Source organism: Bactrocera latifrons, unplaced genomic scaffold (assembly GCF_001853355.1).
Source record: "Bactrocera latifrons isolate USDA-ARS-PBARC rearing strain unplaced genomic scaffold, ASM185335v1 scaffold_310, whole genome shotgun sequence".
Lineage (NCBI taxonomy): Eukaryota > Metazoa > Arthropoda > Insecta > Diptera > Tephritidae > Bactrocera > Bactrocera latifrons.
Window position 1 is genome coordinate 292,911 of NW_017536742.1, and position 16,316 is coordinate 309,226.

The following is a 16,316-nucleotide window of genomic DNA, read 5'->3' on the forward strand; positions in this document are numbered from 1 at the left end:
AATTAGATATCCGAGTCAATTTTGATCTTGAGTCTTTTGTGAGTCTTTATGACTCTATTAAGAAATTTCTTTTGCAACAGAACAGCTCTGTCTGCTCCCTCTGGGTACGCCGATGACATCGATACCATAGGCTATAACAACCGCACCATTAAATCGTTCTTCTCCAGGTTGGGCAAAAAAAGCGAAGCAAATACGTCTGGTAGTGAACGAGGACAAGACGAAATATTTATTGTCATCAAACAAGGAATTCCTGCACTCGGGAATTTGCACCTACGTCACTGTTGACAGTCATAATTTCGAAGATGTATTTCGTCTATCTGCGAACCAGAATTAACACCAATAACAACGTCAGACTCAAAACCCAATGCAAAACAACTCTTATCTTCCATATATCACAACATGATCGATCTGGTTGATGGCTTTTCGATCCAGAGTCTCACAGATAACCATATTTCGGGCCCCAACGAAGTCGATCATTTTCAACCCATTTGGGGATGTTTCCTCGWGGAGGCTGAATTTATCGACTGTTGTGCCAAAGATACCTTCTTTGCCCGCCGTTTTCGTTAAAGCGCCAAGCATGATTTTGATATCGTGCCGGAGGCAGTTCTCATATGTGCGCTCTAAGCGCTCATAAAAGACATCTTTGGTCATATCTTTCTTGTCTTCCGCCGAAGCGTGCGCACAAATCGATATGTTGATGCGGATTGTGACCAAACGTTCATCCACCGGTGTGAATGTCAATACTCGGCGTCGTCCCACACCGAACTTGCGGTGTTTTATATACCAACTGTAGTAAATGCCACAAGGACCTACCCGTTTTAGTCCTTGTGCCGTCAGCCTTCACTCTAACGAGGATATCAACCAGATGGGCAGCGGCACCTTCCCAATTAAGGAACCCTCAAATCGTAATCCTTAATGCATTTGCAATGGTCGTCCTAAAACGGGGGGGTCTCTCATTCGTCGCTTTTTTTTACTGTTCGCTGGGGGTGTTTTTTACGTGACAAGTGCCAAACCCATCGCACAATAGTGTTTAGGGGAAATATAATATGTACAGTTGCAATTATAGGGTAACATCCATGAAATGCTAAATTTTCTCAATAGTCCAACTACTTTGGAAGAGCCAAACAAAGCCGATTTTGAGCGCTACATTCTAGCTTTTATTTTAGACAACCAAAGTAAATTTCAAACAACACGGAAAGGAACAAAAATCTTTGGCGTATGGCTTCTAAATTTTTACAGGGTCAGCAATGCCCTCAAGTAGTTTTACGTCCAATAAATGGAGTTAACTATTTTCGAACTTCACGTGCATAAAAAAGATTTTCTGTTTCTAAATTGATCAACTACTTTCAGCTTTCTTCTAGTAAAAAAGTTGGACGGACACTTCAAGAGCACACAATTTGCTTCAGGCAAATCTCTACTTACAGCCTCATTTACTCAGTCAAAGCAAAATAGTAATAATAATAAATCATCTCATTGTGGTAAATCTTTACATGAAAATTGTATAGAAAAGAGGACGAAAGGAGAATGGGAAATATTTACACTTGTCATTACAATTTGTCAAAGCAATGAAATGAAAGTAAATGACATGCGAAAACAAGCTCATAACAGCGTGCACAAGCAGCATCATCGCCTTGACTTGTTGAACCGAATTCCCCGTCAGGCACATTTCTTAGCTGTGATTGTGGGAATCTCGCCTTATTAGCATAAAACACTTACATTTTCAACTAAATTACACAATGTTAATTTAAAAGACAAACTCAGATGCCAGCGACAATGCCAGCAGGACATAAAGCGACTGTGTAGAAGAGAAGAGAGCGAGGGTGGCAGTGTAATGAACGGGAGCTGCACGTCGCTGCTTTGTTCGAAAATTTTCTATCCAAGCACTTATGTGTGTGTTTTCGTTTGTGTGTGTGCGCATATTTGTTTGTATGGTATGCCATCAAGAGGTTATCTTAGCTAGCTGGCGTTTTCTTAGCGTTGCTTTGTGGGCTCTTGGCGCATTGCCATCGCTGCCATTTCACGTTTCACGCTCCGCACTGTGGCGAATAGCAAGCGTTGCCACCAGATTGTGGCTGCTAGCAATTTCTAGATGGTTAATAAATACAAGCTAAACACACAATTTTGGTGCGGAGGTGAGGCGAAGCACAAATACGGCCCGCTTCACACTCCGCCCCGCCCGTCGGTATTTGTCACTTTCAGACTTTTGTTGGTRTCTTTAAAAGTTGGGTTTGTGGCTGTTGCTATTGCTGCTGCTGTCGTCATGGTTGATAGTTTTCTGYAGTGCCGTTTGGTGTTCGTTGTTTTGGTGTTGTTGTAAAGATTGGTTGTGTTCGAAAAACCAGCTTATGGATTAAAAGTGGAAAATTCGCTGAAGCAAAATACGTTAGGCATTTATGATGCTGGCAGTTGCATTATGCGCAGCTGCTAGGCCTTTGGTGGCAGGAGTGAGGCAGGGAAGCACAGCATTTTATGCTTATAAGAAATCCGCAAAAGTTTTTGTATATACATATACATTCTTTGCGTGAGTCTTCCGAGCGCGCGGCAGCCACAAGCCCATCATACACATTTTATTGTACATTGTATATAAGCATATATGTATGTTTATGCGCGTGAGCCCGCATATTTGTCAGTTCAATGCACTGCCTCCCCAACTTCCGCCAGCCGCTGCAGTTCGACAGCTCCATTGCTCAGCCCTCTGGGCCAACTCGCTGTTATTGGCAATGGATTGTTGGCTGTCAGGCGTCGAGTGTGTTGATTGAAAAAATTCTCTAGGCTGACGACTTATGAATGTGTGATATGCGCCAACAGTCGCTTGCGCCCCAGGCGGAGGGGCAGGTGCGGCGTGCATTTCCGCTGCCAACTAAAGAAAGTTGGTGAATTGTTAAGGCCATTGTATAAACGCGCTGTCATTTCTCAGTCTTTCGGGCTCGAGCCGTCGATGTCGGCGATAGTGGCATTGAAGACGCGCGCACTCGGAAGAATTGTGGAAGTGGCTGGCGCAGGCACTCACATAAATGAACACAGTTTTCTTTATGAATTCCACAAATAAATGACAGCCATTCTCAACCACGTTGAATGTAATTTTTCTTCGCTGACTTCTTCGCCAGCAAAGTCGAGAAAGTCGAGAAAGTAGAGATTCTTATGCATTTATTAGACGCTGCTGAGTTTTGGCGTTTTTTATAATATTTGTTTGTGCTCAAGGCATTTGTTTGGATCGATGGCACTTGCTGTGTGACTATTTGATTCATGGCGTGGCATGGTGGGCCACTGTGGTCGATTCGGTTTTTCATGGCGCGCGTTGTTTGTGGGGTTTCTTGAATGGATTTGTACCATATATACAGATAAACACTGCCAAATTTAGACTTACATTAAGCATTCATTAGTTTCAGTGGGATATTTGGGAAGTACAGTGTTTCAATAGTTTGAATAGCCATGGTTCGAGTTTCGAAAAATGTCCTTATTATTTGATTCTTTGATCTTGTCCGGTTTAAATATAATTATTCACGCACTTCTTTATACCCTGAATGGCTTATATTAAAGAAGTGGGTAATACGCAGAAGAAAACGTCAGAGACCCTACCAAATATACATGTATATATATATATAAATGATCAACATGCTGAGTTGATTTAGCCATGCCTGAACTAGTCCCTAATTTTTTGAGCTATCAATGTGAAATTTCGCACACGTTCTGCTTCTCCAAGACRCTGCTCAATTGAAATGCCAATATAGGATCACTTTAGTTATTGCTGCCATACAAAGYTGGCGATCGGAATCAGGTGTTTGCATGGAAGCGTTTTAATTTGACAACAAAACTTCACGAAATTGGGCTTGTATTATTGTCCAAAGCAACGGTACAATCTTCGAACAAATTATTCAAACCGCACCGTTATGTCATATAAACTGAATATTCAGAATCAAGTTCTTGTAAGAAACACTTTTTATTTGCTAAGAGTAGTATAGCTTCGATGCTCTCAGATCCAGTGGTAGTAAGTTTAGCGGGCCAAAATTTTTAAGCAGGCTATCATCCGCAGGCTCTAAATACCTCAGGCAACACGCACAAACTCAGCTATTGGTATAACAAGTAAGGAAGGGCAAAGTTCGGGTGCAGCCGAAGCAAATACCGTAAGGTGTAAAACRTCAACCAGAGGATCGGAATCCAAGAAATTTTATATACATATACTATATGCACGGTTTGTTAGAAAAATTGACTCTATTTTACCAGGAATAGGTTCAATTCTGTATGTGTGTGCGTGTACATTGATTGATTTTTTCAGTCAAAAGCCACCTATAGATACTGGGGTCCCCATATTTGGTACCTAGAGGCTCGAACAGTTTTGGTTGGATTTGGACAATTTTTGGTCATTGCCACCAAATCTGGGGGCTGGAACAGTTGTAGTCCGCTTTGGACAATTTCAAGTCATAGGGTGTACTCTTCAAAGTCATTATTTGTGCAAAGTTTTATCTCATCATATTAAATTGTGCTAGATGGGAAGTAGGCGTGGTTATAGTCCGATTTCGCCCATTTTCGCACTGTTACATGAGAATGTAAGAAGCATGTTACGGACTAAATTTAGTCGAAATCGTTTGGGAGGTTCCTCCGATATGGAATTTAACTTAAAAGTGGGCGGTGCCACGCCCATCGTCTAATTTTTACCATGGCTCCTATAAAGCCATTTTGTACCATATAGGGTGTAAGATTTTATGTTTCTGACATTTTTAGTCATGGCTTTATCACACTTTTAGCAGTTCTTAACAGTACCGTTATGTAGTGAGTAGACGGTGTTATTCTGCGATTTCAACAATTTTTACAGAGTCCATGTATATGCTGAAGTGTCTTCTTGTGAGCGACTTTTGTTATTGTAGCTTTTGTGGTTCAGGATATATGTACATTAAACGAAATAGGGAGCCCACTTTTTAAAATTTTTAGCCCACTAGTGCTCTTTACTAATTCGGTTCTTTGTTAAAATTTAATTATCTTTATATCTGCTTATACGTTATTGATTAATGACACTTTGTGGRTTTGGCTGGGTGAGGCAGTTAMMYGGATTTCAGTTCGTCTCGTCATCCTGAACATTTGTATATGTATAACCCTATTTCTATCTCGTTGAGTTTTAGGTGTTACGTACAACCGTTCGGTGAACAAAACTATTATACTCTGCAACAACATGTTGTAAGCAAAATGCTTCTTGGTATAAATAACGGTGCTTTAGGGTGTTAAAATATTTACAACGCAAGAAGCTCGTGACTTCCGCTTTTTGCTTTTGCCGAATTTCCGCACGTACGACGAAGTTAGTCCATACGTAGGTATGTAAGAATGTCTTGAATTCCGGCCGCCGATCAATAAACTAAATTATGTGCCAGCATCACATTTTCATGAGCTCGCATACACTCACAGACACATACGCGCCTCTGTGTGCGTGTGTGCGATGATTTTCTCTGTTTGTGCGTGACTCTGCGTGACCTCTTCTGCATACGCCATTGCGATTCTCCCATGCATATGTAATTTTGGCGGAAACGCGGGGCTTCTGCTGCCGTCGCTGGCTGCTGGTGTTATTTATTTGCATTTAATTGATGCTTTGTTGGCCTTTTGATTAAGTGTGCGCACATCAGTGCTTAAATGTAATGTGCTCGTGGCAACGTTTTTGTGAATGGCTAAGCGCGCATTGCGTTGAAGCTTAAATTGCTGAAGCGGAAATTGTCATTAATGCTGCGCCAAATTTTGGTTGCCACATGTAATACCATTGACGAATTTCCAGTTGAGTTATGGGCGCCTATAAAGTGTGTTGCCAATATTATTTGGTTATGTGATTGCCTTATATTTCTCGATTAGATTTTCATATGGATTAAAATTGTCAAAATGCTGCAATTTAAATTAAATATAGATAAAAAGTTGGAAGTGATGGCATCTGTGTGTGTGTGTGTAAACACAAATTTCATCATACGGCCATATCACATTCGGTTCAGAGGCTTGTGTATTTTCATGTATAATAAATATGTTATTTTTTGTACAAACAGTTTGCTGAAAGATAAAAGTGGACAAATTTAATCACATTTATTTGTCCACTATACTATATCACAAACTACACGTAGTCATATATATTCATAAAAATTAAATTTTTTTATATACTTTTTTTACTATGAGCTTGAACAACTTCGTGTTAAATTTAAGCTGATTGCATTCATATGCCTGAGCGATTCGTTCCAATTAAGTTTTTACCTTTGTTGCACCACTAACTGATTTTTTTCATCTGTCGAAACTTGATCATACCAACTCAGAAACCTTCTTTGGCTCATACATAAGAAAATATTTTGTAGTCGAAAAAGTCTTTTCGTATTTTGCCAATAGATGTCGTTGCAGTCGTATGTTGCCGATGCTACCAATCGTAATGTATAATACCATACTGTAGTGTTAGAAAGGTAAGATTTTAAGCTTCGTTTAAAAAAATCGGGGAAGTTGATAAAAAGTTACAGCTGTTCTAAAATGAGTGAAAATAATGAAGAAATTCGCTATTTCGAAATTTTTGTATAAAAAAGGGAGGAATGCCACGCAAGCCACCACTGAAATTTGTGCAGTTTACGGAGACGATGCAGTATCAGTTCGTAAAGCACAACAATCGCTTGCTCGCTTCCGATCTGCAAGCTCTGGGCAACATATAGTCGAAAAAGTGGATGAAATTATGGGAGGGATTGACTAGGACCGTTAAATAAGCAGCCATGACATCGCTAAGGAACTCAACATTCATCATCAAACGGTTTTGAACCATTTAGAAAAGGCTGGCTACAAAAAGAAGGTAAATTTTTGGGTACCACATAAATTGTCTGTATTGAGCAAAAAAGATCATGGTCCAAGCGTGGTGAAGCTCAACAAATGGTCGCAAATCCGAGATTGACGCCTAGAAAGGGTATGCAGAGTCTTTGGTGGTATTGGAAAGTAACTGGGGAACAATTGATTCTACTTTTTGATGTCAACAACTGATGAGATTGAAGGAAGCAATCGAAAAAAACGACCAGAACTGAGGAACAGAAAGGGATTCGTCTTTCAACAGGACAACGCTAAACTACACATATCTTTGATGACTCAGCAAAAACTGGGAGAGCATGGCTGGGAAGTTTTAATGCATCCACCATATAGCCCTGAACTTTCACCATCGGAGTACCATTTGTTTCGGCCAATGCAAAACTCCCTTAATGGAGTAAATTGGCTTCGAGAGAAGCCTGTGAAAATTACTTGACGTAGTTTTTCGCCGAGGAACCAGAAAAGTTTTACACTGATAGAATAATATCTCTAGTCGAAAAATGGCCAAAAGTGGTTGACCAGTATATATTTCGTTCATTAAAGTTCATTTTAAACATAAAAAAAATAAGTTGAAGTTTGATTAAACATATTTTTTCCACTACCCTATATTATCATATGATGAAATTCATATTGTACGATAGAGCACACAAATATATATTTACATATGCACGACACATATAAATTTGAGAGACATGCCTGTAAAAGTGGCCTTGAGTCTTTAATTTATCGCGTGTACTGTAAGAAGGTTGTTCGAGGTACGTGAAGGACGTATACGTAACATTTGGTCACATACTCAATATACTCTTTCTAATAAGTACTACCTCAAAAAAATATATATATTCTACACAACAAATAGTAAAAGATTTTTCATTAATTGCGCCKTGCCATTTTTCACATCAGACAGCAGAATGTCTAGAACTCTGATATATTAAAAGAAAATTAGCAAAGGTTACAGTTATTTGAGAGAACTATTTTATTGGAACAGCTACGAATTTCCTGAGGTGAGTGGGTGTAATTGTTCCCGTTGCAAGTTCTGAACCTACTGTACTTGTAAAAAAGCTCCGTCATCACTACATCGGACAGACTCGATTTGTTTACAATAACATCAGTTTGCTGTCAGTCCGCAGTGAACCAATGAGAAAGCGACAAAGTGTAAAAAATAAATATGAACATTTAATACAAAAGCAATATTTTTAATTATCCTGAACACGCACTCACAAACTGGGTCACTCGCCGCTCATAGCAGCTCAACTCTCGTCAATTAGAGTGGCTCGTGCATTTGAAATTTTAATTGCACGAGAAAATCAATAACTCATGCGGCGAAGAGGCGCCTGCATTTGCATATTCATAAACATGAATTGATWYCAAATTTATACAATATTAATATCAATGTATGCGAAGGCAAAATACACCCTCCMAAGCCACTTACTGCAGAGCCGATTCTTTGCTTGAGTGGAGAGTGGAGAGGTGAACTCTGAAGTGCTCATTACTCAGATAGCGCTTATTGACAGGCGACGTACGGAAAAGGGATCATTAAATAGTAATACTTGCACATTCACAAGTGCCCACGCCTCGAAGGACATTTTCAATGGCAACGCAGAGGCCGCGTGGACTTACCCATTGCCGACTGGGGCACGAATGTATTATTTGCGCTGTGCCATATTAGCGATTAGAATGTGCAATTTTTATCGCTTGAAAAGTTAGTTTGCAATTTTATATCAACATTCGCATTAACTAAATTATTGTTTACTTTCAAATGGCAGCCGAGTAATAATGGAATATTTCATACACTCCAAGTGCCAGCAAATAAACAAGTAGCTGTCCACCCCTCYGYTCCCCTCACTGTYGTACAGTAAATGAGCGTCGCGTCGGTGCCACACAGCGTRTTCTCGTATTGGTGGGGTGGTTGCTAAGCCATGGCGGAACTGYTGGCGATTTGGAGAAAATGCATTTAATAATGCAAAATGGTGGAAATGWGCAMCATAATGAATTAAGTTTGGCTGTTTTGCCCGTTTTGCACAGGCGGCGAAATAAGAAACAGCAAGAGAGCAAAGGAAAATGCAAAAATGTTGAATAAACCTCGGTGTTTAGTGTAAAATACATATATAAAGGGTGATTCATTTCGAGGTTTCCACCTTTGTTTTTTTTTTAAGAAAAAACACAAAAACTTCAAATTTAATAAATAATGTTTGTTATCATTCGAAAGAACATTCTTTGGCAGATATTYTTTGATTATTATCTCTTAAAAATGTTGGCCGCGGCTACATCTTAGATGGTCAATCTGTTGAGTCCAATTTTTTATGACTAGTTCGAGCATTTCGACTTGTATCGAAGCTAGGTAGTCCACATAGACTTGGGACTTTACATATCGCTGCAGGATAAAGTCTAACTGTGTGATATCACACACATATTGGTGGGCAATCGCCCGACCCAAAACTTSAAATTATCTGCTCACCGAAGTGTTCTCTCAACAAATTCATTGATTGGTGCAATGTGTGGGAAGCCTTGCTGAAGTTGTTGTTGCCGTCGAGAACACGAGCTTCAATTTCTGGCATCAAATAGTCGGTTATCATGGATAATGGTCGCCATTGATGCTTACGTTCCCACCTACATCATTTTTGAAGAAATGGATGCCGATGATTCCATCCATGGATGGATAAAATGACAGCTCTTGAACCTCTTCAGGTTGCTTCTCGTCGAAATGCGGCAGTCCGAGTTGCTGCGAACGGCGTCGAATCGACTCTCCACGGTTTCCGTGTACACTCTCAGCTACGACTGCTACATTTTCTTCATTGCTTGCTACACACGGCCTATTGGGTCGAATAATAGCCAAAAATGAATGCTGGAATCTCAGGATGAGTGATGGTGTGTGCGAATAGTACGCTCAGAAGATTATGTTGACCATTAGTTGAGCGAAGCGCCCGAAACACATTCTTTATAGAACGTGAATTTTCGTAATAATGTTGAACGATTTGTAAACGTTGTTCAGCCCTAAGTCTTTCCATGATGAATTGTCAAACAACTGGGATCACCTATTATATTCCCACTTATACAAACACATAAAGACATTTATATGTGAATATATAAACTTATAAAGGTCAGAAATTTTCATTTGACTGTGCTCAGAGTTATTAGTTTGTTGTAGTCGGCATAAAAGCTCATATTTTATTTCTAGCAATTTTAAAGAAGAAAGGATAATTGCATATTTAAATATTCTGTATGTGCTCGCTCTTGGCTTTAGGTAATTTCTTTAAACAAATATGATTTCAGATGGTTGTGCCTTACACACTAATTTGCTCAATGAAAGTAGTGTTTTTCCATCGATTACGATATCAGCTTTCTTTACGTGGTTTTGTGTTTAGTTTGGTATTGTGGTCAGAGATGTGTACTCGGTTTCCAAACGCCAAATATGTTACTGCTATAAGAAATTTATAAAAAAAAACTTCATCCGTTCTGAACTGTTCCTAAACTTATAGAACTGCCAAGTGGGCTAAAATCAAAAGCAAAATTTAGAGGRAAAGGTGAACGAGACATTCAGAAAATATATAAACTGAATTCGGAACATGGCTTTTTTCGGCACGCAGGGACACACTTTTTGTACATTGTTAATAAACACGCGAGTAAATAAAATATGAAAATTTAAGAGCAAAAACTGCCATAAGCTTGCGTATTTATGTGGTACATATTTACATACCCACCTTACTAATTTCGGGTTTTCCAGAAGTCGCCATGTTCTAAGCACACATCGACAAATCAGACACATAACTACGCACGTATGTACATATGTGTAGCTGAATGCCGCCCATAAACTTTGTTTGAGTATGTTTCCATCTATTGTATACAAATGTGTATGTACCTGCATCCATGTTCGTGTACATGGAAGTCCATTTGGCTGAATATGAATTTATCCGGTTGTATGCTCCATTTRTGCGACTCTCGTGGGAAATGTTTGGATGTAGATGTAAAATTAAAAGTGGTCGGGAACAGCTACGTACAAAATGGATTTGCCTAGGAAAGCCTGTTAGGCACTTCATTTCRCAGGCCGCAAGGCAGTCAACTAGTCATWCTYGTATGYAGACGCCGACGCCGACGCTAAGCGAAKCCCTGGCAGCTCATGACCCACTTCGCGGCGATTTAGTGCTTCAGGAGCTAAAACTAGGCGTGCGTGGTGCGAATACACAGCCGGATGAAGGTGTGGAGGCTGGCAAATGCATATATTTTAAATTTRTATGCGTATACWTATGTACTATATGTAGTAAAAAGTGCAGTGTGTGCGGRGGAGTATAGTGCCGCCGCTTGYGAGCCGGAGTGGTGAAAGAATGTTGTTGCTAYTGTTTATTGCTGCTGCCAGCAGGACTTTTAGTGATGCATATAGTTATGRGAGGCATTTAAGGATGGATGGCTTGCGGCAGYGTCTGCAACAGACAATAACCACACACATCAGCTTGATTGCGAGCAGCGCAGGCGTGCATCGTCCGAATTTAATGTTAAYTGTGCAGCCACAAAAGGCGAGACGAGCTGGTCTATGCTGGTCCATCTACAGCRTATTATGAGTTTGGCAATAATGGAATAGAAATGTGTGAAGGTTTGTGAAATAAGCAGATACTTCCATATAYACATATGGCTTAGGTGGCCGAGGGYTTATTGCAATGCTGAAGRGAAATCGTCGTAAAATAGAAGCGAAGCTACTTATTGGCTGAAGCCAAGATATTCTGTTATGCATCTCGGTCCAGTTACTTTCATTTGTTCTATTTTTCCTTTCTTTTCTGGAAAAAACGTTGCTATCTCACAAATTGCATTCGAATTGTGCGTTTTATTCCGGCATTAAAGCCACCGAATATCCTGGCATTCAAAATTCCGCTGCAAAAAGATTCGAATAGCGAATATGCAAGAGAAGAGAATTGAATGAGAGGTTGCAAATGTGCGCTAAACTGCTTCCATATACTTAGCGTTGTAAGTAGATAAAATAGTGAAATCTATGTCCTTGAGAAMTTTTAGTATTTACTGTTTCCGTTTTCTTCTATTGTCCACTGCTGAATTGCCGTCGCWCCGACATCTGGCAATGTGTTCTTTTTTTTGTCCGAAAGGTATAAATACTATGGTATGCTTTTTTATAATACATTGTAATAAATTTGTGCTSTTTTGATATGAATAGGTCTCTGCTTTAAGYAGGCTSTTTGAATATCACAGAGCAATACAATTTTGGAGCATACACCGGAGCTTACATTGTGATTACGAAATTAATTGAAAAGAATAAAATATTGTTAAAAATACTTAAATTAAGTAAAAAGTTCAGAGGGTTCAATATGAAATTAAAACAAGCATGTTTCTGTAGAAATTCAAAATAATTCAATAACATAAAATTGATATATTTRTTTCTAGGTTTTGTAAGTAGAGAGGCTGTCAGACGACACAACTGGGCCTTTAGGAGGACTATTGTGAATCCACTGGGACTTAGATATCCTTACTGAATCATCCCCTACTTCTTTGAAGTTTATCAGTACAAGAAGGTTAATCTGCGCAAACTCCAAAATATCGTGAAGAAACCGAGATATTTCCTTCACCGAAACTCCGTAGCCGTAGGCGTAGAAATGTTATCTGAGAGAATTATGTGTAGGCACTACGTTTTGGCAAGTTCCTCTGCTGCATAGATACTAGAATTATCACTATGCTCTGGAACCATTGCTGGGTTACTGTGAAATGGAAGGAGGTATCGATAGTGAGACCGCAGATATTGTTAAAATTCGCGTCAGGCATTCTAAAGGATGACTAATTCTCTTGAACCTAGCAACTGAMCTCCATCTGGTATCGCAAAGGCTCAGAACTGGTCTATGCGTGGCTTATTTCCCTACCAGATTAACCTAACGTAACCTATCGTGAATCCTCTAAGAGACAAAGGCATTCCTTCACTATCTATGGCGAAACCTGAAGAGACATATATGTTATAGATTATATATAGACATTCCTTGTCGTAAGCAATCTCCTTATTAAGACGAGAATGCTTTCTTTAATTTCTGTGATCTCTGCTTTGAAGACTTTGCCCTGGTATGCAAAACGGAAAACGATTTTAGTGTCTAATTTGCTGAAAAGACGCCACCTCCCACGCGATTATCAGTTTGTACTCATCGGTAAAGAACTTTTCTATGTGTTTTTGTTGAATTTAGCTTTTTTTCGTCTTCAGAATCGGAATTGCAATCAAGTTTTTGCTGAAGTTTTTCTTTAAACCAATGTATAATTTACTAATTTCAGTAAAATARCTTTAAATTTGAGATATTTTAAAATATTACTAAATAGTTCAATGTTTGACTTTGCTAAAACGTGCGCTCTGCGTCCATTTGTAGACTGAACTTAATCTAACCCACTAAAAATATTATGTTTTGCTTACTTTCTTTGTCGGTCCAATGCACATAACCTTCTAAAAACAAAAGCAATGCAGATGATAGCAAAAAGCTTCCGTTTCTATTTATAATGATTCGAGTGTCCGCTTTTATCTCATTTAATATTTTTTGATGTTATTCTTCTGCGAGAGGAAATTCGGCCGACTGCTCACTTTATTATTGCGAGAGATAACTAAAACTGTTTGTTGTGAAAACATTGCTGCATATCCCAACATAATTCAAATGAATTGATTGGTGGTATGGTGCAATAGGAATGAAACGTGATCACGAAAAGTGCATAAACCTCTGCAAATTTATCGTGTCTTTGAATAACCTAATCTGGGAAGCCATACTAGGTAGAGTTCATCGGTTGAGTTTTGATGTTTCAAAAACTTTATCGATTTCGAARTTCGAAAAAGTTAAAATTGTATTTTATTAGAACGAGACCACTAGCGAATACGAAAATACCTTTTGTTCTATTGAACCCTCATTCCTTATGGACTATCCTGATTCACTAAGTTTGAAAAACCCAGAACGAAACATCGGAGACTCAATACAAATTATATATAAGTTATCAGCCTAAGGAGCTGAGTCGATTTAGCCATGCCTATCTGTCTGTTGCATGTCTCCATCCGTCTGTCAGTTGCGCTAGTCCCTCAGTTTTTGAGATATCGATCTGAAATTTTGCACACAATTTTTTTTCTCCAAAAAGTTGCTCATTTGTCGAAACCGCTGATGTCGGACCACTATCGCATATAGGTGCTACATGAACTGAACGATCGGAGTTAAGTGCTGGGATGGAACATTTTTTCCATTTGGAGAGACATAATATTATCACGAAATTCGTTATCTAAAGCAATGATGTAATTTTCGTAGAAATTGTTCAGATCGTATTACTATGGCATATAATTGACACACAAACGTTGGTATTTATGAAGGGTGTTGCAGCTTCAGTGCAACTGATCATATTTTAAATAGTCCAAAGTATATAGTAAAATTTTGAGAATTCTCGAGTACTGGGCACTGGGTTTACAGCAATCCAAAAAGAATGCAACAGCATTTTGCAAYTCCTGCCAGCAAATTTCAATTGGCGATTTGGTTCCATGAAAAGTTTATGACAATGCCAGTCACTCTTGCGTCATAACCACACACGAGTGGCCTTGRCTTAATAGCGGCCCCTCACCGCACCAGCCAGCCACCMATCCATTGCATGAACTGTGAAATTGCTATCACACCCTCGCCAGCTATCACGCTGCCACCAGCTCCACCAGCTGCGCCTTCGGTTTGCGGTGCAACTGGTCAATTGTTATTTATGGCATGTGAATTCCAGCGCAGTGAAAAAAATAGAGTAAACTGCACAGCTATGTTTTGCAGCGCAAATTCTTGTGTGTGACCACAACCACTACAACAACAACAAGAATAAAAACCCCTAACCCGAATGCATATTTGTGGCTTGGACCATTTGGCACCCACTGGCAGACAATCAAATATTCAAATATTCTTCTGYGCATACCGAGTCAGCTATTTCTGTGTGTGTGTGTGTGTGTTCTGCGACGCASAAATACATATATACGTGCATATTTGTATGCATGCGCTGGCAATAACAAAGGCAACGGTTGTCACGCTAGTTGCACTCGCTAGCATTATMTTTGTTTTTGTTTTGGTTGTTTCATTGTTTTCATTTGTTTTTAATTTTTTATTTGTTATAACGGTAATAGAGAGAAATAAACACTCAGCTGCATTACCATTGTCATTATGCCATTACGCCGAATGAGTGGCCATTTTGTCTTTTGCCCACTGACATTCGTACACACACACATTGACACACACACACAGACACACTTTCATACTTACTTACTAACCGTTAGTCTGCTTGCGTTTGGTAAGCTTTAAATGTGGTCACCACTTCTGTGGCGACTCAGTAGTTTTTGGCGACCGGACAGTTCGACAGTGCAACCGCCTTGGGTGCTGCTCTGCTGTTGCAAGTGCAACATTTTTTCGGCACAACCACTGGATCCATTGTCCATACGAGCGTTATTGTGTGTGTGTGCGTTTTTTTGTGCGGTTTTTCCCTGGCAGAGCGAAAGCAACGAGCGTGTGCATCGCAAAACTTCACGTGGAAAAATCAAATTAAAGAAATAACTGTGAAACTCTGACAATTCCGTTACTTTCCTACTCGAAACAGCAAAAGGTTGCGCCCAAAGTACAAAGTAAAAAAGTGCAGCGGCAACGCTTTGTGTGGCCGTCCCTTCAGTGCTTTCGAGTCTGGGAAATTGTGCCGCTGTAATGAGCACCAAAAGTTTCCTCTGTACGAACTCACGTTAACTGGATAAGTGTTTATATTTCGTTGGTCATTCCAAGTGGTATTTCTCATTTTCATTTTCATTTCCATTCATGTTTTTGTTTTTGCTTTTATTTGCGTTGTTTTGTTATTTTTGTAAAGTTTTCGCTGCTTCCGTTTCATATGGATTCAATTGTTTCCAGCCAAACAATGTAAACATTGCGCAAACTTATGGCCACGTCCTCAGCGTTTTGTTATCGACTGTGCCGAAGTTGAGCATTTTGCTGATTAAGCGAASGCTGCAAAAGGCTAAAGTTGTGTTTTGTTAAACCTACTCGGGCACATATTAGTTTACATTTGCACAAATACTGGTGTTTGAGATAATGCTTTGCAATGTCCTCAAGCATYTTCTAGTTGAGTGTTTCGATTTATCTCACATAAATATATTTTTATGTGCTTCCGTCGGGTCATCCGTGCATTAGGGTTGCTCTCATTGGATTAAACCATTTTTTAGCAGGTGAAACTAAACCTAAACTTTCAGTGATATGCGTGAAATGAAATGCTTTTTGCTTCAATACTTCAGATTGTTTGTTGTATATATATATCAATTCACCATTTTGTCTTTTTCGCAATAGCTACTACTTGTCTGTTATAACATATGTCAGTATAATAGTTGGGATTTGTTTAAAATTGAAAGACGATTTCCTTTGTGTATTCTTGAATAGTTTTTGATTAAAATTTTGAGTTTTTGGAAGTTAAGACTTTACACTCCCCACAGGAAAAAAGTCTTACAACGTGATATTACACGATCTTGCTTGGTCAACCGACCGATCGAAAGCCTCTCCGAAAAGTTCTATTCG